Source organism: Rhipicephalus microplus, chromosome 3 (assembly GCF_043290135.1).
Source record: "Rhipicephalus microplus isolate Deutch F79 chromosome 3, USDA_Rmic, whole genome shotgun sequence".
NCBI lineage: Eukaryota > Metazoa > Arthropoda > Arachnida > Ixodida > Ixodidae > Rhipicephalus > Rhipicephalus microplus.
Window position 1 is genome coordinate 72,508,451 of NC_134702.1, and position 20,185 is coordinate 72,528,635.

General features: G+C 45.3%; 1 protein-coding gene and 33 non-coding genes across 34 annotated transcripts in view; all 34 read left to right on the forward strand.

Moving 5' to 3' along the window:
* The window catches only part of LOC142803787 (uncharacterized), a 373,950-nt gene that overhangs the window by 61,256 nt on the left and 292,509 nt on the right, over positions 1-20,185 (forward strand). The gene's annotated exons all lie outside the window — the stretch shown is intronic.
* On the forward strand, positions 582-671 carry TRNAY-GUA (transfer RNA tyrosine (anticodon GUA)). The gene is given in 2 exon segments: positions 582-618; positions 636-671. It is a non-coding gene; the product is annotated as a tRNA-Tyr (tRNA).
* TRNAY-GUA (transfer RNA tyrosine (anticodon GUA)) lies at positions 1,793-1,882 on the forward strand. Its single transcript is given in 2 exon segments — positions 1,793-1,829; positions 1,847-1,882. It is a non-coding gene; the product is annotated as a tRNA-Tyr (tRNA).
* TRNAY-GUA (transfer RNA tyrosine (anticodon GUA)) lies at positions 2,192-2,281 on the forward strand. The gene is given in 2 exon segments: positions 2,192-2,228; positions 2,246-2,281. It is a non-coding gene; the product is annotated as a tRNA-Tyr (tRNA).
* On the forward strand, positions 2,588-2,677 carry TRNAY-GUA (transfer RNA tyrosine (anticodon GUA)). Its single transcript is given in 2 exon segments — positions 2,588-2,624; positions 2,642-2,677. It is a non-coding gene; the product is annotated as a tRNA-Tyr (tRNA).
* TRNAY-GUA (transfer RNA tyrosine (anticodon GUA)) lies at positions 2,987-3,076 on the forward strand. Its single transcript is given in 2 exon segments — positions 2,987-3,023; positions 3,041-3,076. It is a non-coding gene; the product is annotated as a tRNA-Tyr (tRNA).
* TRNAY-GUA (transfer RNA tyrosine (anticodon GUA)) lies at positions 4,185-4,274 on the forward strand. Its single transcript is given in 2 exon segments — positions 4,185-4,221; positions 4,239-4,274. It is a non-coding gene; the product is annotated as a tRNA-Tyr (tRNA).
* Positions 4,583-4,672, forward strand: TRNAY-GUA (transfer RNA tyrosine (anticodon GUA)). Its single transcript is given in 2 exon segments — positions 4,583-4,619; positions 4,637-4,672. It is a non-coding gene; the product is annotated as a tRNA-Tyr (tRNA).
* Positions 4,979-5,068, forward strand: TRNAY-GUA (transfer RNA tyrosine (anticodon GUA)). The gene is given in 2 exon segments: positions 4,979-5,015; positions 5,033-5,068. It is a non-coding gene; the product is annotated as a tRNA-Tyr (tRNA).
* On the forward strand, positions 5,374-5,463 carry TRNAY-GUA (transfer RNA tyrosine (anticodon GUA)). Its single transcript is given in 2 exon segments — positions 5,374-5,410; positions 5,428-5,463. It is a non-coding gene; the product is annotated as a tRNA-Tyr (tRNA).
* Positions 6,571-6,660, forward strand: TRNAY-GUA (transfer RNA tyrosine (anticodon GUA)). The gene is given in 2 exon segments: positions 6,571-6,607; positions 6,625-6,660. It is a non-coding gene; the product is annotated as a tRNA-Tyr (tRNA).
* TRNAY-GUA (transfer RNA tyrosine (anticodon GUA)) lies at positions 6,967-7,056 on the forward strand. Its single transcript is given in 2 exon segments — positions 6,967-7,003; positions 7,021-7,056. It is a non-coding gene; the product is annotated as a tRNA-Tyr (tRNA).
* TRNAD-GUC (transfer RNA aspartic acid (anticodon GUC)) lies at positions 7,761-7,850 on the forward strand. The gene is given in 2 exon segments: positions 7,761-7,797; positions 7,815-7,850. It is a non-coding gene; the product is annotated as a tRNA-Asp (tRNA).
* TRNAY-GUA (transfer RNA tyrosine (anticodon GUA)) lies at positions 8,158-8,247 on the forward strand. Its single transcript is given in 2 exon segments — positions 8,158-8,194; positions 8,212-8,247. It is a non-coding gene; the product is annotated as a tRNA-Tyr (tRNA).
* On the forward strand, positions 8,554-8,643 carry TRNAY-GUA (transfer RNA tyrosine (anticodon GUA)). The gene is given in 2 exon segments: positions 8,554-8,590; positions 8,608-8,643. It is a non-coding gene; the product is annotated as a tRNA-Tyr (tRNA).
* Positions 8,954-9,043, forward strand: TRNAY-GUA (transfer RNA tyrosine (anticodon GUA)). The gene is given in 2 exon segments: positions 8,954-8,990; positions 9,008-9,043. It is a non-coding gene; the product is annotated as a tRNA-Tyr (tRNA).
* Positions 9,353-9,442, forward strand: TRNAY-GUA (transfer RNA tyrosine (anticodon GUA)). Its single transcript is given in 2 exon segments — positions 9,353-9,389; positions 9,407-9,442. It is a non-coding gene; the product is annotated as a tRNA-Tyr (tRNA).
* TRNAY-GUA (transfer RNA tyrosine (anticodon GUA)) lies at positions 9,752-9,841 on the forward strand. Its single transcript is given in 2 exon segments — positions 9,752-9,788; positions 9,806-9,841. It is a non-coding gene; the product is annotated as a tRNA-Tyr (tRNA).
* Positions 10,152-10,241, forward strand: TRNAD-GUC (transfer RNA aspartic acid (anticodon GUC)). Its single transcript is given in 2 exon segments — positions 10,152-10,188; positions 10,206-10,241. It is a non-coding gene; the product is annotated as a tRNA-Asp (tRNA).
* On the forward strand, positions 11,346-11,435 carry TRNAY-GUA (transfer RNA tyrosine (anticodon GUA)). The gene is given in 2 exon segments: positions 11,346-11,382; positions 11,400-11,435. It is a non-coding gene; the product is annotated as a tRNA-Tyr (tRNA).
* TRNAY-GUA (transfer RNA tyrosine (anticodon GUA)) lies at positions 12,140-12,229 on the forward strand. The gene is given in 2 exon segments: positions 12,140-12,176; positions 12,194-12,229. It is a non-coding gene; the product is annotated as a tRNA-Tyr (tRNA).
* Positions 12,535-12,624, forward strand: TRNAD-GUC (transfer RNA aspartic acid (anticodon GUC)). Its single transcript is given in 2 exon segments — positions 12,535-12,571; positions 12,589-12,624. It is a non-coding gene; the product is annotated as a tRNA-Asp (tRNA).
* TRNAY-GUA (transfer RNA tyrosine (anticodon GUA)) lies at positions 13,329-13,418 on the forward strand. Its single transcript is given in 2 exon segments — positions 13,329-13,365; positions 13,383-13,418. It is a non-coding gene; the product is annotated as a tRNA-Tyr (tRNA).
* Positions 13,724-13,813, forward strand: TRNAY-GUA (transfer RNA tyrosine (anticodon GUA)). The gene is given in 2 exon segments: positions 13,724-13,760; positions 13,778-13,813. It is a non-coding gene; the product is annotated as a tRNA-Tyr (tRNA).
* Positions 14,118-14,207, forward strand: TRNAY-GUA (transfer RNA tyrosine (anticodon GUA)). Its single transcript is given in 2 exon segments — positions 14,118-14,154; positions 14,172-14,207. It is a non-coding gene; the product is annotated as a tRNA-Tyr (tRNA).
* On the forward strand, positions 14,518-14,607 carry TRNAY-GUA (transfer RNA tyrosine (anticodon GUA)). The gene is given in 2 exon segments: positions 14,518-14,554; positions 14,572-14,607. It is a non-coding gene; the product is annotated as a tRNA-Tyr (tRNA).
* Positions 15,708-15,797, forward strand: TRNAY-GUA (transfer RNA tyrosine (anticodon GUA)). The gene is given in 2 exon segments: positions 15,708-15,744; positions 15,762-15,797. It is a non-coding gene; the product is annotated as a tRNA-Tyr (tRNA).
* Positions 16,887-16,976, forward strand: TRNAY-GUA (transfer RNA tyrosine (anticodon GUA)). The gene is given in 2 exon segments: positions 16,887-16,923; positions 16,941-16,976. It is a non-coding gene; the product is annotated as a tRNA-Tyr (tRNA).
* On the forward strand, positions 17,282-17,371 carry TRNAY-GUA (transfer RNA tyrosine (anticodon GUA)). The gene is given in 2 exon segments: positions 17,282-17,318; positions 17,336-17,371. It is a non-coding gene; the product is annotated as a tRNA-Tyr (tRNA).
* TRNAY-GUA (transfer RNA tyrosine (anticodon GUA)) lies at positions 17,677-17,766 on the forward strand. The gene is given in 2 exon segments: positions 17,677-17,713; positions 17,731-17,766. It is a non-coding gene; the product is annotated as a tRNA-Tyr (tRNA).
* TRNAY-GUA (transfer RNA tyrosine (anticodon GUA)) lies at positions 18,068-18,157 on the forward strand. The gene is given in 2 exon segments: positions 18,068-18,104; positions 18,122-18,157. It is a non-coding gene; the product is annotated as a tRNA-Tyr (tRNA).
* Positions 18,462-18,551, forward strand: TRNAY-GUA (transfer RNA tyrosine (anticodon GUA)). The gene is given in 2 exon segments: positions 18,462-18,498; positions 18,516-18,551. It is a non-coding gene; the product is annotated as a tRNA-Tyr (tRNA).
* On the forward strand, positions 19,653-19,742 carry TRNAY-GUA (transfer RNA tyrosine (anticodon GUA)). The gene is given in 2 exon segments: positions 19,653-19,689; positions 19,707-19,742. It is a non-coding gene; the product is annotated as a tRNA-Tyr (tRNA).
* Positions 20,051-20,140, forward strand: TRNAY-GUA (transfer RNA tyrosine (anticodon GUA)). The gene is given in 2 exon segments: positions 20,051-20,087; positions 20,105-20,140. It is a non-coding gene; the product is annotated as a tRNA-Tyr (tRNA).

Below are 20,185 nucleotides of genomic sequence, written 5' to 3' on the forward strand. Positions count from 1 at the left end.
TATGCGAGACGATTGGGAAAGTTGCAGAAACGTCGCCGTTTTACTAGCATCGGGGGTAAATACGCGTAAGTGGGCAAGTAAATGTCATGCAGCTTCATGGTTCTCGTTATATTATCAGCCTTTATACTGCTTTCGATTCCTTCGGCATAAAGGATGAATCAGCGCCGTAGTACTGCCATCTTCCGTCGATAGCTCAGTTGGTAGAACGGTGGACTGTAGAGGTTCGAACTGCTGACATCCATAGGTCGCTGGTTCGAATCCGGCTCAACTTAGCAATCTTTTTGGTGTAGTCTTTATGTTTTAATTAGTGATTTACTGCCACATGTGCAGCACCATAATATACAAAAGGAATTAGAACATGTCATACGCGACGCAAAGTGCGCTGACACCCAAAGCTTATATGCGAGACGATTGGGAAGGTTGCATAAACGTCGCCATTTTACTTGCATCGGGGGTAAATACGCGTGAATCGGTAACAAAATGTCTTGCAGCTTCATGGTTCTTGTTATTTCGTCAGCCTCTATACTGCCTGCGATTCCTTCGGCATAAAGAATGAATCAGCGCCGTAGTACCGCCATCTGCCGTCGATATCTCAGTTGGTAGAACGGTGGACTGTAGATGTTCGAACTGCGGACATCCATAGGTCGCTGGTTCGAATCCGGCTCGACGGAGCGATGTTTTTGTTGTAGTCTTTATGTTTTAATTAGTGATTTATTGCCACATGTGCAGCACCATAATATACGAAGTGAAATAAAACATATCATGCGCGACACAAAGTGTGCTGGCACCCAAAGTTTATATGCGAGACCATTGGGAAGGTTGCAGAAACGTCGCCATTTTACTAGCATCGGGGGTAAATACGCGTGAGTGGGTAAGTAAATGTCATGCAGCTTCATGGTTCTCGTTATATCGTCAGCCTTTATACTGCCTGCGATTCCTTCGGCAAAAAGGATGAATCAGCGCCGTAGTACTGCCATCTTCCGTCGATAGCTCTTTTTTTTGATAGCTCAGTTGGCAGAACTGTGGACTGTAGAGATTGGAACTGCTGACATCCATAGGTCGCTGGTTCGAATCCGGCTCGACGGAGCAACCTTTTTTGCTTTTTTTATGTTTTAATTAGTTATTTATTGCCACATGTGCAGCACCATAATGTACAAAGTGAATTAAAACATGTCATACGCGACACAAAGTGTGCTGGCCCCCAAAGTTTATATGCGAGACGATTGGGAAGGTTGCAGAAACGTCGCCATTTTACTAGCATTGGGGGTAAATACGCGTGAGTGGGTAAATAAATGTCATGGAGCTTCATGGTTCTCGTTATATCGTCAGCCTTTATACTGCCTGCGATTCCTTCGGCATTAAGGATGAATCAGCGCCGTAGTACTGCCATCTTCCATCGATAGCTCAGTTGGTAGAACGGTGGACTGTACAGGTTCAAACTGCGGACATCCATAGATCACTGGTTCGAATCCGGCTCAACGGAGCAATCTTTTTGTTGTAGTCTTTATTTTTTAATTTGTGATTTATTGGCACATGTGCAGCACCATAATGTACAATGTGAATTAGAACATGTCATACGCGACGCAAAGTGCGCTGGCACCCAAAGTTTATGTGCGAGACGATTGGGAAGGTTGCTGAAACGTCGCCATTTTACTTGCATCGGTGGTAAATACGCGTGAGTGGGTAACAAATTGTCATGCAGCTTCATGATTCTCGTTATATCGTCAGCATTTATACTGCCTGCGATTCCTTCGGTATAAAGGATGAATCAGCACCGTAGCACCGCCATCTTCCGTCGATAGCTCAGTTGGTAGAGCGGTGGACTGTAGAGGTTACAACTGCGGACATCCATAGGTCGCTGGTTCGAATCCGGCTCGACGGAGCAAGATTTTTGTTGTATTTTTTATGTTTTATATAGTGATTTATTGCCACAAAACCAGCACCATAATGTATGAAGTGAATTAGAACATGTCATACGCGTCACAAAGTGTGCTGGCACCCAAAGTTTATATGCGAGAAGATTGGGAAGGTTGTAGAAACGTCGCCATTTTACTTGCATCGGGGGTAAATACGCGTGACAAGGTAATTAAATGTCATGCAGCTTCATGGTTCACGTTATTTCGTCAGCCTCAATACTGCCTGCGATCCCGTCGGCATAAAGGATGAATCAGCGCCTTGGTACCGCCATCTTCCGTCGATAGCTCAGTTGGTAGATCGGTGGACTGTAGAGCTTCCAACTGCGGACATCCATAGGTCGCTGGTTCGAATCCGGCTCGACGGAGCAAACTTTTTTTATTCTTTGTGTTTTAATTAGTGTATAATTGCCACATGTGCAGCACGATAATGTATAAAGTGAATTAGAACATGTCATACGCGACACAAAGTGTGCTGGCACCCAAAGTTTATATGCGAGACGATTGGGAAGATTGCAGAAACATCGCCATTTTACTAGCATTGGGTGTAAAAACGCATGAGTGGGTAAGTAAATGTCATGCAGCTTCATGGCTCTCGTTATTTCGCCAGCCTCTATACAGCCTGCGATTCCTTGGGTATAAAGGATGAATCAGCACCGTAGTACCGCCATCTTCCGTCGATGGTTCAGTTGGTAGAGCGGTGGACTGTAGAGGTTACAACTGCGGACATCCATAGGTCGCTGGTTCGAATCCGGCTCGACGGAGCAAGCTTTTTGTTGCATTGTTTATGTTTTAATTAGTGATTTATTGCCACAAGTGCAGCACCTTAATGTATGAAGTGAATTAGAACATGTCATACGCGTCACAAAGTGCGCTGGCACCCAAAGTTTATGTGCGAGACGATTGGGAAGGTGTCTGAAACGTCGCCCTTTTACTTGCATCGGTGGTAAATACGCGTGAGTGGGTAACATAATGTCATGCAGCTTCATGGTTCTCGTTATATCGTAAGCCATTATACTGCCTGCGATTCCTTCGGCGCAAAGGATGAATCAGCGCCGTAATACTGCCATCTTCCGTCGATAGCTCAGTTGGTAGAACGGTGGACTGTAGAGGTTCGAACTACGGACATCTATAGGTCGCTGGTTCGAATCCGGCTCAACGGAGCAATCTTTTTGTTGTAGGCTTCATGTTTTATTAGTGATTTATTGCCACATGTGCAGCACCATAATATACAAAGTGAATTAGAACTTGTCATACGCGTCGCGAAGTGTGCTGGCACCCAAAGTTTATATGCCAGACGATTGGGAAGGTTGCAGAAACGTCGCCATTTTACTAGCCTCGGGGGAAAATACGCATGAAAAGGTAATTAAATGTCATGCAGCTTCATGGTTCTCGTTATTTCGGCAGCCTCTATACTGCCTGCGATTCCTTCGGCATAAAGGATGAATCAGCGCCGGAGTACTGCCATCTGCCGTCAATAGCTCAGTTGGTAGAGCGGTGGACTGTATAGGTTTTAACTGCTTACATCTATAGCTCGCTGGTTCGAATCCGGCTCGACGGAGCAAGCTTTTTTGTGGTATTCCTTATGTTTTACTTAGTGATTTATTGCCACATGTGCAGCACCATAATGTACAAAGTGAATTAGAACATGTCATACGCGTCACAAAGTGTGCTGGCACCCAAAGTTTATATGCGAGACGATTGGCAAGGTTGCAGAAACGTCGCCATTTTACTGGCATTGGGGGTAAATTCGCGTGAGTGGGTAAGTAAATGTCATGCAGCTTCATGGTTCTCGTTATTTCGTCAGCCTCTATACAGGTTGCGATTCCTTCGGTATAAAGGTTGAATCAGCACTGTAGTACCGCCATCTTCCGTCGATAGCTCAGTTGGTAAAGCGGTGGACTGTATAGGTTTTAACTGCGTACATCTATAGCTCGCTGGTTCAAATCCGGCTTGACGGAGCAAGCTTTTTTGTGGTATTATTTATGTTTTAATTAGTGATTTTTTGCCACACGTGCAGCACCATATAGTACAAAGTGAATTAGAACATGTCATACGCGTCGCGAAGTGTGCTGGCACCCAAAGTTTATATGCGAGACGATTGGGAAGGGGTCAGAAACCTCGCCGTTTTTCTAGCATCGAGGGTAAATACGCGTGAGTGGGTAAGTAAATGTCATGCAGCTTCATGGGTCTCGTTATATCGTCAGCCATTATACTGCCTGCGATTCCTTCGGCGCAAAGGATGAATCAGCGCCGTAGTACTGCCATCTTCCGTCGATAGCTCAGTTGGTAGAACGGTGGACTGTAGAGGTTCGAACTACGGACATCTATAGGTCGCTGGTTCGAATCCGGCTTAACGGAGCAATCTTTTTGTTGTAGGCTTCATGTTTTATTAGTGATTTATTGCCACATGTGCAGCACCATAATATACAAAGTGAGTTAGAACATTTCATACGCGACACAAAGTGCGCTGGCACCCAAAGTTTATGTGCGAGCCGATTGAAAAGGTTGCTGAAACGTCGCCATTTTACTTGCATCGGTGGTAAATACGCGTGAGTGGGTAACAAAATGTCATGCAGCTTCATGGTTCTCGTTATTTCGTCAGCCGCAATACTGCCTGCGATCTCTTCGGCATAAAGGATGAATCAGCGCCTTGGTACCGCCATCTTCCGTCGATAGCTCATTTGGTAAAGCGGTGGACTGTAGAGGTTCCAACTGCGGACATCCATAGGTCGCTGGTTCGAATCCGGCTCGACGGAGCAAGCTTTTTTTACTTTTTATGTTTTAATTAGTGGTTTATTGCCACTTGTGCAGCACCATAATGTACCAAGTGAATTAGAACATGTCATATGCGTCGGAAAGTGTGCTGGCACCCAAAGTTTATATGCGAGACGATTGGGAAGGTTGCAGAAACGTCGCAGTTTTACTAGCATCGGGGGTAAATACTCGTGAGTGGGTAAGCAAATGTCATGCAGCTTCATGGTTCTCGTTATAACGTCAGCCTTTATACTGCCTGCGATTCCTTCGCCATAAAGGATGAATCAGCGCCGTAGTACTGCCATCTTCCGTCGATAGCTCAGTTGGTAGAGCGGTGGACTGTATAGGTTTTAACTGCGTACATCCATATGTCGCTGGTTCGAATCCGGCTCAACGGAGCAATCTTTTTGTTTTTTTCTTAAGGTTTATTAGTGATTTATTTCCACATGTGCAGCACCATAACGTACAAAGTGAATAAAACATGTCATACGCGACATAAAGTGTGCTGGTACCCAAAGATTACATGTGAGATGATTGGGAAGGTTGTAGAATTGTCGCCATTTTACTAGCATCGGGGTAAATACGCGTGAGAAGGTAAATATATGTCATGCAGCTTCATAGTTCTCGTTATTTCGTCAGCCTAAATACTGCCTGCGATTCCTTCGGCATAAAGGATGAATCAGCGCAGGAGTACCGCCACCTGCCGTCGATAGCTCAGTTGGTAGAGCGGTGGACTGTATAGGTTTTAACTGCGTACATCTATAGCTCGCTGGTTCGAATCCGGCTTGACGGAGCAAGCTTTTTTGTGGTATTCTTTATGTTTTATTTAGTGATTTATTGCCACATGTGCAGCACCATAATGTACAAAGTGAATTAGAACATGTCATACGCGTCGCGAAGTGTGCTGGCACCCAAAGTTTATATGCGAGACGATTGGGAAGGTTGCAGAAACGCCGCCATTTTACTTGCATCGGTGGTAAATACGCGTGAGTGGGTAACAAAATGTCAAGCAGCTTCATGGTTCTCGTTATTTCATCAGCCTCTATACTGCCTGCGATTCCTTCGGGATAAAGGGTGAATCAGCGACGCTGTACCGCCATCTGTCGTCGATATCTCAGTTGGTAGAGCGGTGGACTGTATAGGTTTTAACTGCGTACATTCATAGCTCGCTGGTTCGAATCCGGCTCGACGGAGCGAGCTTTTTGTGTTATTCTTTATGTTTTATTAGTGAATAATTGCCACATGTGCAGCACCATAATGTATAAAGTGAATTAGAGCATGTCATACGCGTCACAAAGTGTGCTGGCACCCAATGTTTATATGCGACACGATTGGGAAGGTTATAGAAACGTCGCCATTTTACTAGCATCGGGAGTAAATACGCGTGAGAAGGTAATTAAATGTCATGCAGCTTCATGGTTCTGGTTATTTCGTCAGCCTCAATACTGTCTGCGATCCCGTCGGCATAAAGGATGAATCAGCGCCTTGGTACCGCCATCTTCCTTCGATAGTTCAGTTGGTAGAGCGGTGGACTGTAGAGGTTCCAACTGCGGATATCCATAGGTCGCTGGTTCGAATTCGGCTCAACGGAGCAAGCTTTTTGTTGTATTGTTTATGTTTTCTTTAGAGATTTACTGCCACAAGTGCAGCACCATAATGTATGAAGTGAATTAGAACATGTCATACGCGTCACAAAGTGTGCTGGCACCCAAAGTTTATATGCGAGACGATTGGGAAGGTTGTAGAAACGTCGCCATTTTACTAGCATCGGGGGTAAATACGCGTGAGAAGGTAATTAAATGTCGTGCAGCTTCATGGTTCTCTTTATTTCGTCAGCCGCAATACTGCCTGCGATCCCTTCGGCATAAAGGATGAATCAGCGCCTTGGTACCGCCGTCTTCCGTCGATAGCTCAGTTGGTAGAGTGGTGGACTGTAGCGGTTTCAACTGCGGACATCGATAGGTTGCTGGTTCGAATCCGGCTCGACGGAGCAAGCTTTTTTTATTCTTTATGTTTTAATTACTGATTTATTGCCACATGTGCAGCACCATAATGTACTAAATGAATTCGAACATGTCATACGTGACACAAAGTGTGCTGGCACCCAAAGTTTACATGCGAAACGATTGGGAAGGTTGTAGAAACGTCGCCATTTTACTAGCATCGGGGGTAAATACGCGTGAGAAGGTAATTAAACGTCATGCAGCTTCATGGTTCTCGTTATTTCGTCAGCCTCAATACTGCCTGCGATCCCTTCGGCATAAAGGATGAATCAGCGCCTTGGCACCGCCACCTTCCGGTGATAGCTCAGTTGGTAGAGCGGTGGACTGTAGAGCTTCCAACTGCGGACATCCATAGGTCGCTGGTTCGAATCAGGCTCGACGGAGCAAACTTTTTTTATTCTTTATGTTTTATTTAGTGATTTATTTCCACATGTGCAGCACCATAACGTACAAAGTGAATAAATCATGTCATACGCGACACAGAGTGTGCTGGCACCCGAAGTTTATATGCGAGACGATTGGGAAGGTTGCAGAAACGTCGCAATTTTACTAGCATCGGGGGTAAATACGCGTGAGTGGGTAAGTAAATGTCATGCAGCTTCATGGTTTTCGTTATATCGTCAGCCTTTATACTGCCTGCGATTCCTTCATCATAAAGGATGAATCAGCGCCGGAGTACCGCCATCTGCCGTCGATAGCTCAGTTGCTGGAGCGGTGGACTGTATAGGTTTTAACTGCGTACATCCATAGGTCACTGGTTCGAATCCGGCTCGACAGAGCAAGCTTGTTGTGGTATTCTTTATGGTTTTATTAGTGATTTATTGCCACATGTGCAGCACCATAATGTATAAAGTGAATTAGAACATGTCATACGCGTCAGAAAGTGTGCTGGCACCCAAAGTTTATATGCGAGACGATTGGGAAGGTTGTAGAAACGTCGCTATTTTACTAGAATCGGGGGTAAATACGCGTGAGAAGGTAATTAAATGTCATGCAGCTTCATGGTTCTCGTTATATCGTCAGCCTTTATACTGCCTGCGATTCCTTCGGCATAAAGGATGAATCAGGGCCGCAGTACTGCCATCTTCCGTCGATAGCTCAGTTGGTAGAACGGTGGACTGTCAAGGTTCGAACTGTTGACATCCATAGGTCGCTGGTTCAAATCCGGCTCAACGGAGCAATCTTTTTTGTTATTTCTTCATGTTTTATTAGTGATTTATTGCCACATGTGCAGCACCATAACGTACAAAGTGAATAAAACATGTCATACGCGACACAGAGTGTGCTGGCACCCGAAGTTTATATGCGGGACGATTGGGAAGGTTGCAGAAACGTCGCAATTTTACTAGCATCGGGGGTAAATACGCGTGACTGGGTAAGTAAATGTCATGCAGCTTCATGGTTTTCGTTATATCGTCAGCCTCTATACTGCCTGCGATTCCTTCGGCATAAAGGATGAATCAGCGCCGGAGTACCGTCATCTTCCGTCGATAGCTCAGTTGGTAAAGCGGTGGACTGTATAGGTTTCAACTGCGTACATCTATAGCTCGCTGGTTCGAATCCGGCTCGACGGAGCAAGCTTTTTTTATTTTTTATGTTTTAAGTAGTGGTTTATTGCCACTTGTGCAGCACCATAATGTACCAAGTGAATTAGAACATGTCATATGCGTCGGAAAGTGTGCTGGCACCAAAAGTTTATATGCGAGACGATTGGGAAGGTTGCAGAAACGTCGCAGTTTTACTAGCATCGGGGGTAAATACTCGTGAGTGGGTAAGCAAATGTCATGCAGCTTCATGGTTCTCGTTATAACGTCAGCCTTTATACTGCCTCCGATTCCTTCGCCATAAAGGATGAATCAGCGCCGTAGTACCGCCATCTTCCGTCGATAGCTCAGTTGGTGGAGCGGTGGACTGTAGAGGTTCCAACTGCGGACATTCATAGGTCGCTGGTTCGAATCCAGCTCGACGGAGCAAGCTTTTTGTTGTATGTTTTTTTGTTTTATTTAGTGATTAATTGCCACAAGTGCAGCACCATAATGTATGAAGTGAATTAGAACATGTCATACGCGTCACAAAGTGTGCTGGCACCCAAAGTTTATATGCGAGACGATTGGGAAGGTTGTAGAAACGTCGCCATTTTACCTGCATCGTGGGTAAATACGCGTGACAAGGTAAATAAATGTCATGCAGCTTCATGGTTCTCGTTATTTCGTCAGCCGCGATACTGCCCGCGATCCCTTCGGCATAAAGGATGAATCAGCGCCTTGGTACCGCCATCTTCCGTCGATAGCTCAGTTGGTAGAGCGGTGGACTGTATAGGTTTTAACTGCGTACATCCATATGTCGCTGGTTAGAATCCGGCTCGACGGAGGAAGCTTTTTTGTGTTATTTTTCATGTTTTAATTAGTAGTTAGTTGCCACATGTGCAGCACGATAATGTATAAAGTGAATTAGAACATGTCATACGCGTTACAAAGTGTGCTGGCACAAGAAGTTTATATGCGAGACGATTGGGAAGGTTGCAGAAACTTTGTCATTTTACTAGCATTGGGGGTAAATACGCGTGAGTGGGTAAGATATGTCATGCAGCTTCATGGTTCTCGTTATTTCGTCAGCCTCTATACAGCCTGCGATTCCTTCGGTATAAAGGATGAATCAGCACCGTAGTACCGCCATCTTCCGTCGATAGCTCAGTTGGTAGAGCGGTGGACTGTAGGGGTTACAACTGCGGACATCCATAGGTCGCTGGTTCGAATGCGGCTCGACGGAGCAAGCTTTCTGTTGTATTGTTTATGTTTTATTTAGTGATTTTGTGCCACAAGTGCAGCACCATATGGTATGAAGTGAATTAGAACATGTCATACGCGTCACAAAGTGTGCTGGCACCCAAAGTTTATATGCGAGACGATAGGGAAGGTTGTAGATACGTCGCCATTTTACTAGTCTCGCGGGAAAATACGCATGAAAAGGTAATTAAATGTCATGCAGCTTCATGGTTCTCGTTATTTCGTCAGCCTCTATACTGCCTGCGATTCCTTCGGCATAAAGGATGAATCAGCGCCGGAGTACCGCCACCTGCCGTCGATAGCTCAGTTGGTAGAGCAGTGGACTGTATAGGTTTTAACTGCGTACATCCATAGGTCGCTGGTTCGAATCCGGCTCGACGGAGCAAGCTTTTTTGTGGTATTCTTTATGTTTTATTCAGTAATTTAATGCCACATGTGCAGCACCATAATGTATAAAGTGAATTAAAACACGTCAGACGCGTCAAAAAGTGTGCTGGCACCCAAAGTTTATATGCGAAACGATTGGGAAGGTTGCAGAAACGTCGCCATTTTACTAGATTTGGGGGTAAATACGCGTGAGTGGGTAAGTAATTGTCATGCAGCTTCATGGTTCTCGTTATATCGTCAGCCTTTATACTGCCTGCGATTCCTTCGGCATAAAGGATGAATCAGCGCCGTAGTACTGCCATCTTCCGTCGATAGCTCAGTTGGTAGAACGGTGGACTGTCAAGGTTCGAACTGTGGACATCCATAGGTCGCTGGTTCAAATCCGGCTCAACGGAGCAATCTTTTTTGTTTTTTCTTCATGTTTTATTAGTGATTTATTGCCACATGTGCAGCACCATAACGTACAAAGTGAATTAGAACATGTCATACGCGTCGCGAAGTGTGCTGGCACCCAAAGTTTATATGCGAGACGATTGGGAAGGTTGCAGAAACGCCGCCATTTTACTTGCATCGGTGGTAAATACGCGTGAGTGGGTAACAAAATGTCAAGCAGCTTCATGGTTCTCGTTATTTCATCAGCCTCTATACTGCCTGCGATTCCTACGGGATAAAGGGTGAATCAGCGACGCTGTACCGCCATCCGTCGTCGATATCTCAGTTGGTAGAGCGGTGGACTGTATAGGTTTTAACTGCGTACATTCATAGCTTGCTGGTTCGAATCCGGCTCGACGGAGCAAGCTTTTTGTGTTATTCTTTAAGTTTTATTAGTGATTAATTGCCACATGTGCAGCACCATAATGTATAAAGTGAATTAGAGCATGTCATACGCGTCACAAAGTGTGCTGGCACCCAATGTTTATATGCGACACGATTGGGAAGGTTATAGAAACGTCGCCATTTTACTAGCATCGGGAGTAAATACGCGTGAGAAGGTAATAAATGTCATGCAGCTTCATGGTTCTGGTTATTTCGTCAGCCTCAATACTGCCTGCGATCCCGTCGGCATAAAGGATGAATCAGCGCCTTGGTACCGCCATCTTCCTTCGATAGTTCAGTTGGTAGAGCGGTGGACTGTAGAGGTTCCAACTGCGGATATCCATAGGTCGCTGGTTCGAATTCGGCTCAACGGAGCAAGCTTTTTGTTGTATTGTTTATGTTTTCTTTAGAGATTTACTGCCACAAGTGCAGCACCATAATGTATGAAGTGAATTAGAACATGTCATACGCGTCACAAAGTGTGCTGGCACCCAAAGTTTATATGCGAGACGATTGGGAAGGTTGTAGAAACGTCGCCATTTTACTAGCATCCGGGGTAAATACGCGTGAGAAGGTAAATAAATGTCGTGCAGCTTCATGGTTCTCTTTATTTAGTCAGCCGCAATACTGCCTGCGATCCCTTCGGCATAAAGGATGAATCAGCGCCTTGGTACCGCCATCTTCCGTCGATAGCTCAGTTGGTAGAGTGGTCGACTGTAGCGGTTTGAACTGCGGACATCGATAGGTTGCTGGTTCGAATCCGGCTCGACGGAGCAAGCTTTTTTTAATCTTTATGTTTTAATTACTGATTTATTGCCACATGTGCAGCACCATAATGTACCAAGTGAATTTGAACATGTCATACGTGACACAAAGTGTGCTGGCACCCAAAGTGTACATGCGAAACGATTGGGAAGGTTGTAGAAACGTCGCAATTTTACTAGCATCGGGGGTAAATACGCGTGACTGGGTAAGTAAATGTCATGCAGCTTCATGGTTTTCGTTATATCGTCAGCCTCTATACTGCCCGAGATCCCTTCGGCATAAAAGATGAATCAGCGCCTTGGTACCGCCATCTTCCGTCGATAGCTCAGTTGGTAGAGCGGTGGACTGTATAGGTTTTAACTGCGTACATCCATATGTCGCTGGTTCGAATCCGGCTCAACTGAGCAATCTTTTTGCTGTAGTCTTTATGTTTTAATTAGTGATTTATTGCCACAATTGCAGCACGATAATGTATAAAGTGAATTAGAACATGTCATACGCGTTACAAATTGTGCTGGCACAAGAAGTTTATATGCGAGACGATTGGGAAGGTTGCAGAAACTTTGCCATTTTACTAGCATTGGGGGTAAATACGCGTTAGTGGGTAAGATATGTCATGCAGCTTCATGTTTCTCGTTATTTCGTCAGCCTCTATACAGCCTGCGATTCCTTCGGTATAAAGGATGAATCAGCACCGTAGTACCGCCATCTTCCGTCGATAGCTCAGTTGGTAGAGCGGTGGACTGTATAAGTTTTAACTGCTTACATCTATAGCTCGCTGGTTCGAATCCGGCTCGACGGAGCAAGTTTTTTTATTCTTCATGTTTTAATTAGTGATTTATTGCCACATGTGCAGCACCATAATGTACAAAGTGAATTAGAACATGTCATACGCGTCGCGAAGTGTGCTGGCACGCAAAGGTTATATGCGAGACGATTGGGAAGGTTGCAGAAACGTCGCAGTATTACTAGCATCGGGGGTAAATACGCGTGAGTGGGTAAGCAAATGTCATACAGCTTCATGGTTATCGTTATATCGTCAGCCATTATACTGCCTTCGATTCCTTCGTCATAAAGTATGAATCAGCGCCGTAGTACTGCCATCTTCCGTCGATAGCTCAGTTGGTAGAACGGTGGACTGTCGAGGTTCGAACTGCGGGCATCCATAGGTCGCTGGTTCGAATCCGGCTCAACGGAGCAATCTTTTTGTTTTTTTCTTAAGGTTTACTAGTGATTTATTTCCACATGTGCAGCACCATAACGTACAAAGTGAATAAAACATGTACTACGCGACACAAAGTGTGCTGGCACCCAAAGTTTACATGCGAGACGATTGGGAAGGTTGTAGAAACGTCGCCATTTTACTAGCATCGGGGGTAAATACGCGTGAGAAGGTAATTAAATGTCATGCAGCTTCATGGTTCTCTTTATTTCGTCAGCCTCAATACAGCCTGCGATCCCTTCGGCACAAAGGATGAATCAGCGCCTTGGTACCGCCATCTTCCGTCGATAGCTGAGTTGGTAGAGTGGTAAACTGTAGAGGTTCCAACTGCCGACATCCATAGGTCGCTGGTTCGAATCCGACTCAACGGAGCAATCTTTTTTGTTTTTTTCTTCATGTTTTATTAGTGATTTATTGCCACATGTGCAGCACCATAACGAAAAAAGTGAATAAAACATGTACTACGCGACACAAAGTGTGCTGGCACCCAAAGTTTACATGCGAGACGATTGGGAAGGTTGTAGAAACGTCGCCATTTTACTAGCATCGGGGGTAAATACGCGTGAGAAGGTAATTAAATGTCATGCAGCTTCATGGTTCTCGTTATTTCGTCAGCCTCAATACTGCCTGCGATCCCTTCGGCGTAAAAGATGAATCAGCGCCTTGGCACTGCCGTCTTCCGTCGATAGCTCTGTTGGTAGAGTGGTGGACTGTAGAGCTTCCAACTGCGGACATCCATAGGTCGCTGGTTCGAATCCGGCTCGACGGAGCAAACTTTTTTATTCTTCCTGTTTTAATTAGTGATTTATTTCCACATGTGAAGCACCATAATGTACAGAGTGAATTAGAACATGTCATACGCGTCGCGAAGTGTGCTGGCACCCAAAGTTTATATGCGAGACGATTGGGAAGGTTGTAGAAACGTCGCCATTTTACTAGCATCGGGGGTAAATACGCGTGAGAAGGTAATTAAATGTCATGCAGCTTCATGGTTCTCTTTATTTCGTCAGCCTCAATACTGCCTGCGATCCCTTCGGCATAAAGGATGAATCAGCGCCTTGGCACCGCCATCTTCCGTCGATAGCTCAGTTGGTAGAGCGGTGGACTGTAGAGCTTCCAACTGCGGACATCCATAGGTCACTGGTTCGAATCCAGCTCGACGGAGCAAACTTTTTTTATTCTTTATGTTTTAATTAGTGATTTATTTCCACATGTGCAGCACCATAATGTACCAAGTGAATTAGAACATGTCATACGCGTCGCGAAGCGTGCTGGCACCCAAAGTTTATATGCGAGACGATTGGGAAGGTTCCAGAAACGTCGCAGTTTTACTAGCATCGGGGGTAAATACGCGTGAGTGGGTAAGTAAATGTCATGCAGCTTCATGGTTCTCCTTATATCGTCAGCCTTTATACTGCCTGCGATTTTCGGCATAAAGGATGAATCAGCGCCGGAGTACCGCCATCTGCCCTCGATAGCTCAGTTGGTAGAGCGGTGTACTGTATAGGTTTTAACTGCGTACATCCATAGGTCGCCGGTTCGAATCCGGCTCGACGGAGCAAGCTTTTTTGTGGTATTCTTTATGTTTTAATTAGTGATTCATTGCCACATGCGCAGCACCATAATGTATAAAGTGAATTAGAACATGTCATACGCGTCACAAAGTGTGCTGGCGCCCAAAGTTTATATGCGAGACGATTGGGAAGGTTGTAGAAACGTCGCCATTTTACTAGCATTGTGGGTAAATACGCGTGAGAAGGTAAAAAAATGTCATGCAGCTTCATGGTTCTCGTTATTTTGTCAGCCTCAATACAGCCTGCGATCCCTTCAGCATAAAGGATGAATCAGCGCCTTGGTACCGCCATCTTCCGTCGATAGCTCAGTTGGTAGAGCGGTGGACTGTAGAGGTTCCAACTGCGGATATCCATAGGTCGCTGGTTCGAATCCGGCTCGACGGAGCAAGCTTTTTTATTCTTTATGTTTTAATTAGTGATTTATCGCCACATGTGCAGCCCCATAATGTACAAAGTGAATAAACATGTCATACGCAACACAAAGTGTGCTGGCACCCAAAGTTTATATGCGAGACGATTGGGAAGGTTGTAGAAACGTCGCCATTTTACTAGCATCGGGGGTAAATACGCGTGAGAAGGTAATTAAATGTCATGCAGCTTCATGGTTCTTGTTATATCGTCAGTCTTTATACTGCCTGCGATTCCTTCGGCATAAAGGATGAATCAGCGCCGTAGTACTGCCATCTTTCGTCGATAGCTCAGTTGGTAGAACGGTGGACTGTAGAGGTTCGAACTGCGGTCATCCATAGGTCGCTGGTACGAATGCGGCTCAACGGAGCAAGCTTTTTGTTGTATTGTTTGTGTTTTATTTAGTAATTTATCGCCAAAAGTGCAGCATCATAATGTATGAAGTGAATTAGAACATGTCATACGCGTCACAAAGTGTGCTGACACCCAAAGTTTATTTGCGAGACGATGGGGAAGGTTGTAGAAACGTCGCCATTTTACTAGCATCGGTGGTAAATACGGGTTGGAAGGTAAATAAATGTCATGCAGCTTCATGGTTCTCTTTATTTCGTCAGCCTCAATACAGCCTGCGATCCCTTCGGCACAAAGGATGAATCAGCGCCTTGGTACCGCCATCTTCCGTCGATAGCTCAGTTGGTAGAGTGGTAAACTGTAGAGGTTCCAACTGCGGACATCCATAGGTCGCTGGTTCGAATCCCGCTCAACGGAGCAATCTTTTTTGTTTTTTTCTTCATGTTTTATTAGTGATTTATTGCCACATGTGCAGCACCATAACGTAAAAAGTGAATAAAACATGTACTACGCGACACAAAGTGTGCTGGCACCCAAAGTTTACATGCGAGACGATTGGGAAGGTTGTAGAAACGTCGCCATTTTACTAGCATCGGGGGTATATACGCGTGAGAAGGTAAATAAATGTCATGCAGCTTCATGGTTCTCTTTATTTCGTCAGCCGCAATACTGCCTGCGATCCCTTCGGCATAAAGGATGAATAAGCGCCTTGGTACCGCCATCTTCCGTCGATAGCTCAGTTGGTAGAGCGGTGGACTGTAGAGGTTCCAACTGCGGACATCCATAGGTCGCTGGTTCGAATGCGGCTCGACGGAGCAAGATTTTTTCATTCTTTATGTTTTGATTAGTGATTTATTGCCACATGTGCAGCACCATAACGTACAAAATGAATAAAACATGTCATACGCGACACAAAGTGTGCTGGCACCCAAAGTTTACCTTGCGAAACGATTGGGAAGGTTTTAGAAACGTCGCCATTTTACTAGCATCGGGGGTAAATATCGTGAGAAGGTAATTAAATGTCATGGAGCTTCATGGTTCTTGTTATTTCGTCAGCTAATACTGCCTGCGATCCCTTCGGCATAAAGGATGAATCAGCGCCGTAGTACTGCCATCTTCCGTCGATAGCTCAGCTGTTAGAACGGTGGACTGTAGAGCTTCCAACTGCGGACATCCATAGGTCGCTGGTTCGAATCCCGCTCGACGGAGCAAACTTTTTTTATTCTTTATGTTTTATTTAGTGATTTATTGCCACATAGGCAGCACCATAACGTACAAAGTGAATAAAACATGTCAACGCGACACAAAGTGTGCTGGCACCCAAAGTTTACATGCGAAACGATTGGGAAGGTTGTAGAAACGTCGCCATTTTACTAGCATCGGGGTAAATACGCGTGAGAAGGTAATTAAATGTCATGCAGCTTAATGGTTCTCGTTATTTCGTCAGCCTCAATACTGCCTGCGATCCCTTCGGCGTAAAAGATGAATCAGCGCCTTGGCACTGCCGTCTTCCGTCGATAGCTCAGTTGGTAGAGTGGTGGACTTTAGAGCTTCCAACTGCGGACATCCATAGGTCGCTGGTTCGAATCCTGCTCGACGGAGCAAACTTTTTATTCTTTAAGTTTTAATTAGTGATTTATTTCCACATGTGAAGCACCATAATGTACCAAGTGGATCAGAACATGTCATACGCGTCGCGAAGTGTGCTGGCACCCAAAGTTTATATGCGAGACGATTGGGAAGGTTGCAGAAACGTCGCAGTTTTACTAGCATCGGGGGTAAATATCGTGAGAAGGTAATTAAATGTCATGGAGCTTCATGGTTCTTGTTATTTTGTCAGCCTCAATACTGCCTGCGATCCCTTCGGCATAAAGGATGAATCAGCGCTTTCGCACCGCCATTATCCGTCGATAGCTCAGTTGGTAGAGCGGTGGACTGTAGAGCTTCCAACTGCGGACATCCATAGGTCACTGGTTCGAATCCAGCTCGACGGAGCAAACTTTTTTTATTCTTTATGTTTTAATTAGTGATTTATTTCCACATGTGAAGCACCATAATGTACCAAGTGGATCAGAACATGTCATACGCGTCGCGAAGTGTGCTGGCACCCAAAGTTTATATGCGAGACGATTGGGAAGGTTGCAGAAACGTCGCAGTTTTACTAGAATCGGGGGTAAATATCGTGAGAAGGTAATTAAATGTCATGGAGCTTCATGGTTCTTGTTATTTTGTCAGCCTCAATACTGCCTGCGAACCCTTCGGCATAAAGGATGAATCAGCGCCTTGGTGCCGCCATCTTCCGTCGATAGCTCAGTTGGTAGAGCGGTGGACTGTAGAGGTTCCAACTGCGGACATCCATAGGTCGCTGGTTCGAATCCGGCTCGACGGAGCAAGCTTTTTCATTCTTTAGGTTTTAATTAGTGATTTATTGCCACATGTGCAGCACCATAATGTACCAAGTGAATTAGAACATGTCATACGCGTCGCGAAGTGTGCTGGCACCCAAAGTTTATATGCGAGACGATTGGGAAGGTTGCAGACACGTCGCAGTTTTACTAGCATCGGGGGTAAATACGCGTGAGTGGGTAAGCAAATGTCATGCAGCTTCATGGTTCTCGTTATATCGTCAGCCTTTATACTGCCTGCGATCCCTTCGGCATAAAGGATGAATCAGCGCCTTGGTACCGCCATCTTCCGTCGATAGCTCAGTTGGTAGAGCGGTGGACTGTAGAGGTTCCAACTGCGGATATCCATAGGTCGCTGGTTCGAATCCGGCTCGATGGAGCAAGCTTTTTTCTTTATGTTTTAATTAGAGATTTATTGCCACATGTGCAGCACCATATTGTACAAAGTGAATAAAACATGTCATACGCGTCACAAAGTGTGCTGGCACCCAAAGTTTATATGCGAGACGATTGGGAAGGTTGTAGAAACGTCGCCATTTTACTAGCATCGGGGGTAAATACGCGTGAGAAGGTAATTAAATGTCATGCAGCTTCATGGTTCTCTTTATTTCGTCAGCCTCAATACTGCCTGCGATCCCTTCGGCATAAAGGATGAATCAGCGCCTTGGCACCGCCATCTTCCGTCGATAGCTCAGTTGGTAGAGCGGTGGACTGTAGAGCTTCCAACTGCGGACATCCGTAGGTCACTGGTTCGAATCCAGCTCGACGGAGCAAACGTTTTTTATTCTTTATGTTTTAATTAGTGATTTATTTCCACATGTGCAGCACCATAATGTACCAAGTGAATTAGAACATGTCATACGCGTCGCGAAGCGTGCTGGCACCCAAAGTTTATATGCGAGACGATTGGGAAGGTTCCAGAAACGTCGCAGTTTTACTAGCATCGGGGGTAAATACGCGTGAGTGGGTAAGTAAATGTCATGCAGCTTCATGGTTCTCGTTATATTGTCAGCCTTTATACTGCCTGCGATTTTCGGCATAAAGGATGAATCAGCGCCGGAGTACCGCCATCTGCCGTCGATAGCTCAGTTGGTAGAGCGGTGGACTGTATAGGTTTTAACTGCGTACATCCATAGGTCGCTGGTTCGAATCCGGCTCGGCGGAGCAAGCTTTTTTGTGGTATTCTTTATGTTTTAATTAGTGATTTATTGCCACATGTGCAGCACCATAATGTATAAAGTGAATTAGAACATGTCATACGCGTCACAAAGTGTGCTGGCACCCAAAGTTTATATGCGAGACGATTGGGAAGGTTGTAGAAACGTCGCCATTTTACTAGCATTGTGGGTAAATACGCGTGAGAAGGTAAAAAAATGTCATGCAGCTTCATGGTTCTCGTTATTTCGTCAGCCTCAATACTGCCTGCGATCTCTTCGGCATAAAGGACGAATCAGCGCCTTGGTACCGCCATCTTCCGTCGATAGCTCAGTTGGCAGAGCGGTGGACTGTAGAGGTTCCAACTGCGGACATCCATAGGTCGCTGGTTAAATCTGGCTCGACGGTCCTAGCTTTTTTTATTCTTTATGTTTTAATTTGTGATTTATTGCTACATGTGCAGCACCATAATGTATAAAGTGAATTAGAACAAGTCATACGCGTCACAAAGTGTGCTGGCACCCAAAGTTTATATGCGAGACGATTAGGGAGGTTGCAGAAACGTCGCAGTTTTACTAGCATCGGGGGTAAATACGCGTGAGTGGGTAAGCAAATGTCACGCAGCTTCATGGTTCTCGTTATATCGTCAGCCTTTATACTGCCTGCGATTCCTTCGGCATAAAGGATGAATCAGCGCCGTAGTACTGCTGTATTCTGTCGATAGCTCAGTTGGTAGAACGGTGGACTGTCGAGGTTCGAACTACGGACATCCGTAGGTCGCTGGTTCGAATCCGGCTCAACGGAGCAATCTTTTTTGTTTTTTTCTTCATGTTTTATCAGTGCTTTATTGCCACATGTGCAGCAGCATAACGTACAAAGTGAATAAAACATGTCATACGCGACACAAAGTGTGCTGGCACCCAAAGTTTATATGCGAGACGACTGGGAAAGTTGCAGAAACGGCGCAGTTTTACTAGCATCGGGGGTAAATACGCGTGAGTGGGTAAGTAAATGTCATGCAGCTTCATGGTTCTCGTTATTTCGTCAGCCTTTATACTGCCTGCGATTTTCGGCATAAAGGATGAATCAGCGCCGGAGTACCGCCATCTGCCGTCGATAGCTCAGTTGATAGAGCGGTGGACTGTATAGGTTTTAACTGCGTACATCCATAGGTCACTGGTTCGAATCCGGCTCGACGGAGCAAGCTTTTTTGTGGTATTCTTTATGTTTCAATTAGTGATTTATTGCCACATGGCAGCACCATAATGTATAAAGTGAATTAGAACATGTCATACGCGTCACAAAGTGTGCTGGCAGCCAAAGTTTATATGCGAGACGATTGGGAAGGTTGAAGGAACGTCGCCATTTTACTAGATCGGGGGTAAATACGCGTGAGAAGGTAATTAAATGTCATGCAGCTTCATGGTTCTCTTTATTTCGTCAGCCGCAATACTGCCTGCGATCCCTTCGGCATAAAGGATGAATCAGCGCCTTGGTACCGCCATCTTCCGTCGATAGCTCAGTTGGTAGAGCGATGTACTGTAGAGGTTCCAACTGTGGACATCCATAGGTCACTGGTTCGAATCCGGCTCGACAGAGCAAGCTTTTTTATTCTTTAAGTTTTAATTAGTGATTTATTGCCA